Genomic DNA, 13,314 nt, shown 5'->3' on the forward strand with positions numbered 1-13,314 from the left:
CTAGTAAGCAACATGGAAAATGGAATTAAGGCAATAAACATCACAATGACAAGAGGAAATTACAGAGGATGTGCTAGAGCACAGAGAAAGGAAGAACCAGGTGCTATGGACTGAATTGTGTCCCCCATATTCATATGCTGAAACCCTAACCCTAAATATGGTGAGTTTTGGAGATGGGCCTTTGGGAGGTAATCAGGTTTAGATGAGGTCATAAAGGTGGGGCCCTCATGATGGGATTAGTGCCTTATAAGATGAAAACTTGCTTGCTCTTTCTACCTTGTGAGGACACAGCAAGATGATAGTCTTCTGTAAGCCGGGAGGAGAGCTCTCACCAGAACTGAACCCTGCTGGACCCTGATTTTGGACTTTCCAGCCTCCAGAATTGTGAAAAATAAATTTATGTTGTTTTAAGCCACCAATCAGAGGTATTTTGTTATGGCAGCCTAAGCTAAGACATCTTGGAATGTGAGGAAGTGAGTAGGGGCCACTGAGCTTAGATTGAGAGAGCCTAGTTGCCCTGTAAAGAGACAGACTTGATACTCTTGCCAAAGGAGATTGCTGATGCATTTTCCTTCTCTCTACATAGGCTGAGTTTTTTTCCCATGTATTTCATCAATTCTTAATGTAAATCACTCCTGGTTCATCAATCATTCACCCAAATATGCTTTAGTCCTAAACTGAAAATAACTTATATCCTCAGGTTGAAATAGATAGCTTCCTTTCAACAATAAAATCTGAAAAAAGTGAGTTGAGGGATTATTGAATGCACCAGAAATTTCACTTTCTAAAACAAAAGTAAAATAAAAAGCAGAATAAATTCACAATGGCACATTAAACTGACACAATCCCACTGTTATTGGGGTGTTCCCTTTTAGGAACAAACAATTTTCTTTGATTTTTGTAGGCAATGGAAGTGAAAAGCAGCTTCAGGGGATCATTGAAATATTATTATGTTCTTACAAACCTTATATCTATAGCTGATTACTTCTAAATGTTCGGAAAAACTAATTTTGACTTTTTTTTCCAATGGTTACACAAATGGGAAGACTAAAGATGATAAAATGAGCAAGTGCTATGCTTTTTAAAATAATATTGTTTTCTTTCTAATTTTACAAGCAATGCATGTTCATTGCAGACAACTAGAAATACATAAAGCATAAAGTAAAAATTAAAAGTCACCCATAATCCCTACCCTGCAGAGATAAACATCATTAGTATTTTGATGCATTTCTTCCCAGTGTCTATATATATATATATATATATATATATATTTTTTTTTTTTTTTAATTTATGTATAATTAACCTACAGCCTACAGTGTCTATATATATATATATTTTTTAATTTATGTATAATTAACCTACAATACTCTGTTAGTTCCAGGTGCACATTTGATATTTCTATATATTATAAAATGATCACCATGATGTCTAGTTACCACCTGTCACCAAAGATATTACAATATAATTGACTATATTCCCCATGCTGTATTTCATCCCTGTGATTCATTTATTTTTGGAAATGGAATCTCCTATACACATTCACTCACCCCCTTCCCCTCTGACAACCATGTATTTGTTCTCTATATCTATGAGTCTCTATCTCTGTTTTGTTATGTTTGTTCATTTGTTTTGTTTAGATTCCACATATAAGTGAAATCATATGGCGTTTGTCTTTCTCTGTCTGACTTATTTCACTTAGCATAATACCCACTATGTTTATCCATGTTGTTGTAAATGACAAGATTTCATTCTTTTTTATGGCTGAGTAATATTCCATTGTATAGCTATACCACAGCATATTTATCCATTATTTATTTATCCACCCTATATTTATTGCAGCATTATTTACATTACCCACTGATAGATATAGGGGGTGCATATCTCTTTTTGATTTAGTGCTTTTGTCTTCTTTGGGTATATACCCAGAAGTAGAGTTACTGGATCATATAGTAGTTTTATTTTTAATTTTTTGAGGAACTTCCATACTGTTTCCCATAGTGGCTGTATCAGTTTACATTCCCACCAACAGCGTACTAGGGTTTCCTTTTTTCCACATCCTTGTCAACACTTGTTATTTGTCGTCTTTTTGATAATAGCCATTATGACAGGTATGAGGTGATACCTCATTGTGGTTTTAATTTGTATTTCCCTGTTGAGCATCTTTTCATGTGCCTGTTGGTTATTTGTATGTCTCCTTTGATAAAAATGTCTATTCAGGTCCTCTGCCTATTTTTTAATTGGGTTTTTTTTTTTTTTTTTGATGTTGAATCATATGAGTTCTTCGTATATTTTGGATATTAACCCTGTATTAGATGTATCTTTTGCAAATATCTTCTCCCATTCAGTTGGTGGCCTTTTCATTTTGTTGATAGCTTCCTTCACCGTGCAAAAGCTTTTTAGTTTAATTAGTCCTATTTGTTTATTTTTGCTTTTGTTTCCCTTGACTGAGGAGACAGATCCAAAAAAAATATTGCTAAGACAGATGTTAAAGAGTATACTGCATATGTTTCCTCCTTGGAGTTTTATGGCTTCAGATCTTACATTAAATCTTTAATCCATTTTGAGTTTATTTTTGTATATGTTGTGAAAAAGTAGCCCAGTATGATTCTTTTGCATGTGTCTGTACAGTTTTCCCAACACCATTTACTGAAGAGGCTGTCTTGTCCCCATTGTATGTTCTTGTTTCCTTTGTCATAGTTTAATTGACCATATAAGCATGGGTTTATTTCTGGGATCTCTATTCTGTTCCGTAGACCTGTGTGTCTGTTCTTGTGCCAGTACCATGTTGTTTTGATTACTATAGCTTTGTGGTATAGTTTGAAATCAGTGATTGTGATACCTCCAGCTTTGTTCTTCTTTCTCAAGATTGTTTTGGCTATTTGGGTTGTTTTTTGTTTCTATACACATTTTAAAATTTTCTGTTCTAGTCCTGTGAAAAATGCCATTGGTATTTTGATAGGAATTGCACTAAATCTGTAGATTGCCTTGGGTAGTATGGCCATTTTAACAATATTAAGTCTTCCCATCCATGAGCACAGTATACTTTCCATTTATTTGTATCATCTTCAATTTCTTTCATCAACGTCTTATAGTTTTCCAAGCTGAGTACAAGTTTTTTTTACCTACTTGCTTAGATTTATTCCTAGGTATTTTATTCTTTTTGATGTAATTTAATGTGGGATTGTTTTCTTAATTTATTTTCTGATACTTTTTTGTTAGTGTATAGAAAAGCAACATATTTTTGGGTATTAATTTTATATCCTGAACCTCTACTAAATTCATTGGTGAGTTCTCATAGTTTTTGGGTGGTATCTTTAGGATTTTCTATAATCATGTCATTTGAAAACAGTAACAGTTTTACTTCTTCCTTTCCAACTTGGATTCTTTTTATTTATTTTCCTTGTTTGACTGCTGTATGACTAGGACTTCCAATATTATGTTGAATAAAAGTAGGGAGAGTGGGCATCCTTGTCTTGTTCCTGATCTTGGAGGAAATGCTTTCAGCTTTTCACAGTTGAGTATGATGTCAGCTGTGGGCTTGTCATATATATACCTTTATTATGTTGAGGTATGTTCCCTCTATATTCACTTTGTTGAGTTTTTTTTTTTTTTATCATAAATCGATGCTGAATTTTGTCAAAGGCTTTTTCAGCATCTATTGAGACAATCATATGCTTTTTATTCTTCAGTTTGTTAATGTGGTATATCACACTGACTGATTTGCAGATACAGTATTTGACCATCCTTGCATCCCTGGGATAAATCCTATTTGATCATGGTGTATAATCCTCGAACATGTTAGTAAATTTAGTTTGCTAATATTTTGTTGAAGATTTTTTCATCTATGTTCATCAGTAATATTGGACAGTAATTTTCTATCAGGATGATGCTGACCTCATAGAATGAGTTTGGAAGCATTCTTTCCCCTGAAAATTTTTGGAATAGTTTGAGAAAGAAAAGTGTTAACTCTTCTTTAAATGTGACACCATCTGGTGCTGGAATTTTGTCTGTCTGAGTCTGCTATACCACATTTATTCCCAATTAATAAGTGGGGGTTAAGTGGGGGAGAGGAGAATCAGAGGTAAGGATTTGAGGTGTTTGATATTTGCTTCTTTTTTTCATAATTCTCTATTTTCATTTCCTAGTTTTGAAATTTCAGCTGATTTGACATATGGGAGTAGCCTAGGAATAATGTAACAGGGGCTGTCTTCAATTACTGAAGATCGTCCACAAGCCATTTGGTAACAGGATAGGGAAAAAAAATATTTTCTTGATTTATTTCAAACAGAGCTATTTAAATGAGGAGGCTAATACCTTGCTATCCTGGTCACATAATTGAGTTATTACAAATCAAGTGACTTGAGTTTTCGCCTTTTTTTTGGTGCTTATTGCAGCTTCTGTTGGCCGTGATTTAAATTTTAAGAAGCACATTTTAGTTCTTTCAGTGATATTCATTTACAAAAGTCCTAAAGGGATTTGATTCCCTAATGAGAGGTATAAAACTTGTGACTGAAATCCCACATAAAATTTAAATTGTATTTTCACTCACCAATGGCTTAATAGTGCAAAAACTCTTACTCAGACAAATAATTAGCTTTCCAATAGGAAGGTAAACAAAACTATAAATTATGATTAGATATGTGTTCTTCCCTGCAGAGACAAATTAGTCAACACTATTCTTCAGCTGTGATACATAGATGTTATAATACTGAGAGAGCTTTGTGAATAAATTTGGTAAAAATAAAGAGTCTGAAAACTGTACTCTTTTTTTTGTTCATGATATGGATGTATGTTGTAATTTAATGCCTTGATTTGTATATTACTCGGTCATTTTCCCTTTCTTTGTTACAGATAAAGGAAATCAAGAGGAGAATTTAAATGTTTTTAATTGCAAGGGGGAAATAAATACACTCAAGGAAGCCTTGTGTTTGATAACATTTTCCAATTGGAAGTTCCTATGAGAATGCCAGATTTTCCTCAACCATTTATTTACATAAAAATCTTGCTACTTAAAGGTATACATTTAAAGCAATCAAATGTCTAATATTAAAAAGCAGGGTTTTTTTTTTTTTTTCTTTCTTCAGTCTTCCAAAAATGAGTGTTTTTTTAAGAATGGAATTTTGTATTAGCCAGCTCAGGCTGCCATAACAAAATACCACAGACTGGGTGACTTAGGTTATTCTTCTCATAAATGGTGAGGAAAAAAGAGACAAACAATGGGCCTAAAATATATTACTGTCTCCCTGGTGCCAGTATCATGTAAGATGAATCTAGAAAGATGATTTCATTTGTCTTTATAACCCTGTAGTACTTATGATCTGTATTTATAAGTTAACTAATTATGGTTCAGGATAAGTATTCACTTATCAACAACCATACAATTAGTAAATAGTAGAGCAGGTATTTAGCCCAGGTTTATGTAACCCCCAAACTTTTATTTTTTCAATAAAATACTACTCTTGATTTCTTGCTATAGTCTTTCAATAATGGGAACAATCTTCATGTGATATGTCTATTTCACAAGTTTTCAAATTATATAAAGTGATTGAGGAATATTAGATCTAATGGAAACCATAATCATCCAATTCAAACTTTTCATTTTGCTTGAAAGGAAATAAACTCAAAGTGATAAAATGCCATATCAGGGCTTTACAACTTGTTATTGAGAAAGGTAATACAAAATCTCATATTATGAACTAGATTCCAATTTTACTTTACCCAACTGTTTTTGAAAGTATGGTATCAGTACCTTACATATCTATGTGTTACTTATATACGCATTATCAATCTCACTTATTGGGGAATAAGGATATCCATATGATTGTCAACTGAAAAAAACAATGCACAACCTAAAAGTTGAGAATTATGTTTTATTCGGCGGACACTCTGAGGACTTCAAGTCTGGGAAGCAGCCCCTCAGATGGCTCTGAGGGGCTGCTTTGAGGAGGTAGGGGAGGAGCCAGGTTATATAGGAGTTCTTGCAACAAAGACCCGGTAGCCGGAACATCAAAAGATTACTGTTAATTAAAGAAAACCAGACATCTGGAGTTAATGAATTTAGCACTTTTCTATGTATGGGAAGATGCCTTAGCTATCTAGGGCAAGTATCCTGTTCTTTCCCATCCAGAGTCCCCTCAGGGTGCACCGTTGGGAGTGGCTGCAATGGCTGAGGGTGTGGCAGTGGGCAACCCATTTGTCCCCATCCCAGGTTCCCTCAGGTCCACCTTGGGGGTGACGATAGTGACTTGATGGCTGCAACATCCTTTGTTTACTGATATGGCAGGCAATAGTTTTCATTCACATGATCCTTAGCTTACATAGCGTACCCTATTGGGAAATGTAGGGGCACACAAGCTTGGTAGAGGAGTTCTAGTGGGCTGAGTTTTGTTATTTGGAATTCCTATCAGGCAGGTGGTCATTGTCCTGGAGGTTGTTCCTTGGCTTGGAGGTCTTTAGTCCCTGTCCTAGGGCTGAGGGACAAGCCTTATATTTTTGAAAAGAATTGCTGTTTTAGTTAAAATTGTTAATTAGCACTTGTAGGGAAGATCCAGAGTGATGCTTAATCTTACGGATGCGACCAACACGGGGACAGTGAAGGGGAGAAATGCATAATGCTTTGGAGTCAGTAGATTCTGGGCTTGATTATGAGCTCCAGAGTCTCAGAACAATACTGGGGGCAAGGGCAGCAAATATTGTTGCTGATTCAGGATATTCCATGTTAGGGACTGCCAGATTACATCAGAGTAGGAGCCTAAATGTTCCATGTCTCAACGCAGAAGTTTATGTAAAGATGGGAGAATTTTTTAAAAAGTGAGGAACTTAAGAAAGAAGGAAAGAAGAAGCATGAAAATAATTAAGATTATTGACAAAGCCTCTCTTCTTAGATTGACTTGACACTTTCAAACCATAAAATATCATAAAGCCTTGAGAGATGATTCACTCTTTGACCTGTGACCATTTTTGTTTTTCATGAATTTGTTGTTGTTGTTATATGAAAAAGATTTGGAAAGTCATTTTTAAATGAAAGTAGTATTTCCTGAGAGTGTAGAAGTTGACAGGGCTAAGAGACATTATGGAAGAACTGTCAGGCATGAAGAAATTATCTAAAAAAGGTAAGAGTCTAGGCACAGAGTTTAAAAAATAACAACAATATATAAATACAGCTTGGTAGGGTTAGATTATTTTCATGGAGCATAAATTAAGCAATTAAATTACTTAGCAGAGTAAGTGATGTGATCAGATCAACAAGAAAATGTAATTTGGAAAATCTGCAACCCTAGTGTAAATTAATAATGTTTAAATGTAGTTACCCAGAGTAGCAACAGAATAATGCAGTTGACTGAAAGAAGAAACACTCTTAGTCAAGAAATTTGTGTACATATTCAAAGACAGTTAGGGATGAGATGTTTAGCTTAAAGTTATAGCCCTAACTAATTTATTCTCAATGTTATCTAGGCATTATTAAGATAAATACCTTAGATATTTACTTCACCTCTTACGTGTAAACAGGGAGGGAAAAAATACATTTAATGTACAGTTGAAAAGCTGTCCTGTGGACATACGAAAGAATGATTACACTTTAAAATATTGGGATTTTGTGAGACTATCAATGAAGGAGAGAAGAAAGACAAAGAAAGTAACATAGAAAAAAACTTCAAAGATTGAGGCAATTGAGTTTCCACAGTAAAAGGAAAAAATGATGAGGAAGAAGTTGGTGGTGGAGAAAAAGGCCTTTTTCTATGCTGAGGTAGAATTTGTAATCAGGCTTTTACGAGGGGATAGTATATAGAAGAGTAAATTGAATATTTAGGATATTTTAAGCTTTTTCTGATAATAGTAATATGTTTCATTTATATAATTGAGAAAGGGAAAAAAGGAAAAAATTTAACTATGAAATAAATCAATAATTCTAAGCCTCAGAGGTAGCTATTAGAACATTTTGAAATAGTTCCTTTTGGTTTTCTATGCATGTTTACATGGATGGCATAATAAAGTTTACAATTTTATATCCTTTAAAAGTTATACCTGTTTTTTAGCTATATCTTGATTGCTCAAATCAGGTAGACGATGTAGTTGTCATGTAAAAACGTACAAAAAAGCAGAAGCAAACTGGACAAAGAATATAGGAATGAAGCAACAGATAAATAAGTATGTGATAAATAGTAATGTAAGAAACACCAGAACATTCAGCTTCTGTTCTGATATCTCTCAATTTTGCTGTTATTCAAAATGATGCTATTTATTAAACTTTATCCTGTTGATAGATGATTTCAAAAGTTATGACCGCTTAAAAGACTAATTACATTTTGGTCTTTGATCACAAATAATCCTTTTATGTAAGATATATATTTTGGCACATGGCAAGCAGCCTGCAGCAATGAATATTACCTAAAATAGGGCAGCATCTGCAGAAAATCCCTAGGCTGGCTGTACAAACATACCTATTTCCGCTTCCATTTAGGATGAAAAATCTACAAAGACTGTTGCTTACAGTCAAAAAACTCACCAAAAGCATCAATTTTCTTGAAAGCTAAGGTTGTGAAGCGACCAAGTGAACACCACTTTGGAATAGTTGGGGCCCAAAACACAAAAGTGACTCACCTTCTCTCCTAAGCTCTTTACCGCCCTCTGCCAGGTGCTCCTGGGAAAGACTGGGGGCAGGACAGGAGATAAGACAGAATCCCCCTTGCTGGAGCAGGTGCCGGGGAGATGACCAGTGGCTGCTGGAGAATAGGGGAGAAAATCTGCCCACGTTCATGGAATGGTCTCTCCTGCGAAGGTAAGCCTTAAGTTACCAGTCAGAAGATAAAACACTCTCTTGCTCCCATTGCACAAAGATCTATTGCTTCTTGAAAAAGAAGGTGTAAAAATCTCTTGGGCAGGAAATTCTCACCCAGGACCAACCACAGATTACAGGCAGGATATAGCTGTCACAGGAAACAGGGGCAGTACCACTGAGAAAGCCCTGCCCTTTGCACAGAGCCTGAGGTTGAGGCTGGACCAGACAAAAAGAGAACCCCACCAGATAAATGAGGAGTATGGGATTAACAGATACACACCACTATATATAAAATACATAACAAGGATTTATAACCTACAGTGGAAAAGAATCTGAATATATATATATGGATAGATATCTAGACAGATAGATATATATCTCTAGGTATATATCTGAATGACTTTGTTGTACATCTGAAACTAACACAATATTGTAAATCAACTATAGAAAACAAAAGAGAACCCCATTGATCTCCATTACAAACCTAGTACCTGTTAAAGTAATTAAACAAGGAAGTTATTAGACTGAAGCGTCCCTAATGCCTTGGTAACCTAGGTAAGCAAACTGAAACCTAAGCCAGAGTCAATTCACTGGAATCTGAGAAAAGGAAACTGAAAAACAGCTAATCACAACAGAGAAGCAGCCTTCCCCAAATAAGGCAACCATCTAAGCTGTAGCCAATCATATAATTGCTTTGCTTTGCTTCCATCGTCCTCTCTATAAAAGCTTTGCTCTGAGCTCTACCTACTGCTTTTGGTTTGGCGCTGCCGGATTCGAATTGGTGTTTGCTCACATAAACTCTTGAAATTGTTAACCTGCCGCAGTTTATCTTTTAACATATCTATGACAAATAACTACAGTCTACCACTGGGGGAGGTACAAGAACATGGAGAAAGAGCTCCTCTGTAGCACGGGTGTTCAGGAATTGCTGGAGGGGAAGTAGGCAAACTAATAAGAGAAACTAAACCTTCTAGCACCCTAGCTGCCCCTCTAAGCACAAGGTAAGATGTCAATCAACCATTGGCAGAAATTGAAGCCTGTAGTGTCCTGAGGGTAACAACAGTATCAATAAAAGGCAAACACAATGAAATCTTAATACATGATGCCCAGTGAGAAAAGCCAGAAGCAAAAGACTATATATTTTATTCCATTTTTGTGACAGTCTGGGAAAGATAAAACTACTACTACCAGTCAAAACTCAGACCCATGTTTGCCAGTGGCTAGGGTTAATTGGAGAGGATTGACTGGGGTAAAAGAGGTGCAAGTAAATTTTGGGGGTGTAATGGAAATCTTCTATATCTTCACTGCAATGGTGGTTGCATGACTATATATATGAACTTAAATGTAAGTAAATTATACCTCAATACAATTGACTTTTTAAAAGTCTGCACAAAGGAAGAGCGATGTCATGTTTGTTAAAAGGAGAAAGCAACTGGGATTTAAGAAACCTGGTTATCTTTCCAAATCTGCAATTGCTGATTGACCACATATTTGAAAGATGCCTAATTCATTTATTTATTCAATCGTTTATTCATCCATTTCCCGATACTATTCAAAATAATTTGTCTACAGTGTTAAAGAAAATAATGTTTCTAGTCTTATGGTATTTATAATGGAAGAGATAGCAAACAAACAAAACAGCACAAAATAAAATTTCAGACACTTGGTAAGTCCCATGAAGAAAGTAACACAGGTTGAAAAGACAAAGAAAAGACAAAGCATCACTGCAGAAGGCAACATTATAGCAGATGGGATGAAGAGAACATTTGGCCAGCACTTTCAAAGATGGGCTTGAGATTCTCAGGCAAAATCTGGAGGATGGTGCTATGCAGAAGGAAGAGAGGTACTAAAGCCAGGCTTTTGATTGGAGCTGTTTAAAGGAGAAATATGTAACAATCTATATCCGAAGAGTTTCAGAAAATCTTCAAGTTGTATCTGAGACATTGAGACATATCATTGCTTTAAAAATAGCCTAATAATGCCATTTTCTTAAACTCATTCCTTAAGTTATTGTTCTTTGTGAATGTTTTGACTATACTCAGGAAATAATATCATTTTCCATCTTTTTTTGCAGGATGGACTGTGTCAGGCGTGTAGGAGCTATTAAGTCAAAACATTCATGTACTACTCTAATCTTGAATTATCAATCTTATGTAAGTTAGTTTTTTCACTTTTCTTTCAATAAATATCAAATGCAATTTTTGAAAATTGGCCTACAATTAATTCATTCCTTTGGGGAAAAAAGCCTTTGGAATCTTTCAATATATATATTTTCCTTGTCATTACATTTCCAAGAAACAGTTCATATTTTATCCATATAATAAAGACCGTTATGACGTACTGGTTTTGAGGTTTCTTGGATTGTTCCATCCAAATAACTGTAGTAGTAGAAACTGCTTTTACCTGAAATTGACTCTCAGCAGAAAAATTCTGTATTCTACATATTTTGTGTATCCTATGAGTAACCTGAAGAAATATTTGTCATTTGATGCATAAAGTTAAAGGAAGAGAAAAATCTTTTGGTGTGCTGCATCTAGAACATTGACACCAAAATGCATATGGGATTCCAGCTTCTTATAATAAAGAGCAGTTTTTATCAGACAAACCCTCTCACCATAAACAGCTATAAAATATGGACATAAAATAAACATCATTTAAAGATGTGAGAGAACAACCAAGGCTGCCAAGATCTTAAAGGTTCAAGATTCCATAGAGAAGGGAAATTGAACACCTATATGGAAACATGAGTTTTCATCTCTACATCAAGCTATACACACTGTAGGTCTTAAATATGTAGATCTAAGCATAAAGAGAAGATAATACAGATTATATAAGAAAACATATGATCTGTGTCAGGCAAAAATTTCTTAAACACTATAAAATAATACTAACTATAAAGGACAAGATTAATAAACTTGAGTTCATTAAAAACCAATTACGTTATAAAAAAGACACCTTGAGAGGGTGGAAAGGTAAACCACAGAGTGGTGAGAGATGTTTGCTGTAGATATCTCTCAAGTGATTCATATCCCCAATGTATAAACAATCCTTAAAAATTACCAATAAAGAAACAGGCAGCCTGATTTTTACAAATGGACAAAAGACTTGATCAGCCACTTCAAAGTGAAAGAAAAGACTAACTGTCCAAAAAAATTATTAGTCATATGCAAAGTGCAAAAAAACACAAGATATCATTATACAGCCACCAGAATGGTTATAATTTTTAAAACTTATGCACAAACATAAGCCCACCAAAAAATCTGATAATACCAAGTTTTGGTGACGATATCGAGAAACTGAAACTTAGCACATTGCTGATTAGACTGTTAGTTGGTACAATTATTTTGAAAATAGACAATCTCTACTAAAGCTGGATGTAGGCTTTCTCAGTAACCTAGCCTTCCAATCCCATGCAGACCAAGTAGCAGGGGCTGAAGGTGGTTTGAAAACACGTATGGAAGTTTCCCCACAGAAAGATGAGCTGCTTTTACACTTGGCCTATTTCAGTTAAGATAAAGGTTTGCTTTACAGAACTTGTTTATCTATTCTAGCATGTGATCAATGCAGAGAGGTGAATTTTTGGCAATGAGAAAAATGATGTGAATGTTGCAAGATCAGATAGAGGATTCAGACACTAAGCAAAAGTTAGTAACGTTTGCAAAGTTAGATAATTCAGATGCTTATTTCTCTTGCTTTATAATCATTTGCTTTTATTGAGGGTTAAAAAGTTGTGTGTGTGTGTGTGTGTGTGTGTGTGTGTGCGCTTTAATGAAGGGAATGCTACTTCTGTCTTGTCAGCTCACCTTAAAAGTGGCATGCTTGAAGTTGAGAGAAATTAGGTGAATGTGTTTCTTTTGAGTATAAATTCTTTCATAGTCAAAAGTATTTAGAGAATGCTTTCTTTTTCTATTTTTGTCATTAAAATGAGAAAGAAAACATAATGCAAAAAACCTTTTTAATGAATTTGTAGTAAATGTGAGAAAGTGTTATCCTAATTTATATTTTTGCCCATCCAACCTCACTTCCATTTACACCCCACAAAGTCCTCCCCAACACGAAAGCTGATGTGACTGCATGAAGCAAAGACCAGAAACAAAGAGGATGAAAATAAACTATGTTGCCTTTGAACCTAAGTGGGATAGAGAAAAGCTGGGATTTACCAAGGCTTTGTTATATACAAAGCTTTCAGGTATTTTTCCTGTCAGTAGCCTTGGAAGACATCAGAGAATATTTCTCCCAAGCAGAGGACCTGCCTCTGAACTGATATAAAACCCAGAAAGCATTAGAATATTAATGGATTATCAGTTCAGACTTTATAGTAATCTTCAAAATGCCCAGAAAGCTAATGGAAATATTAGATGATTCCAGATTATCATTTTATGTGTTGGTGTAAATTTTAATGAAACATATTTCTGTGCTCAAGTGCTTAATCTACACTATTATAGGCATTTTAATCAAGTCTTATTGTTTACTTGACTGGGAACGGTAAAATAATGTAGGTGTATGGTGGAAAGGTCAGTGGACAAGGAATGAAG

The 13,314-nt window shown here is 34.9% G+C and overlaps 1 long non-coding RNA gene across 1 annotated transcript in view; it reads left to right on the forward strand.

Moving 5' to 3' along the window:
* LOC137759277 (uncharacterized) overlaps positions 1–10,914 on the forward strand; it is a 31,610-nt gene extending 20,696 nt beyond the window's left edge. Inside the window, exons 4-5 of the long non-coding RNA XR_011073067.1 lie at positions 8,615–8,779; positions 10,854–10,914. This is a non-coding gene — a long non-coding RNA (uncharacterized lncRNA). The remainder of the gene's footprint in view (positions 1–8,614; positions 8,780–10,853) is intronic.
* The last annotated feature ends 2,400 nt before the right edge of the window (positions 10,915–13,314 follow it).

Source organism: Eschrichtius robustus, chromosome 2 (assembly GCF_028021215.1).
Source record: "Eschrichtius robustus isolate mEscRob2 chromosome 2, mEscRob2.pri, whole genome shotgun sequence".
NCBI lineage: Eukaryota > Metazoa > Chordata > Mammalia > Artiodactyla > Eschrichtiidae > Eschrichtius > Eschrichtius robustus.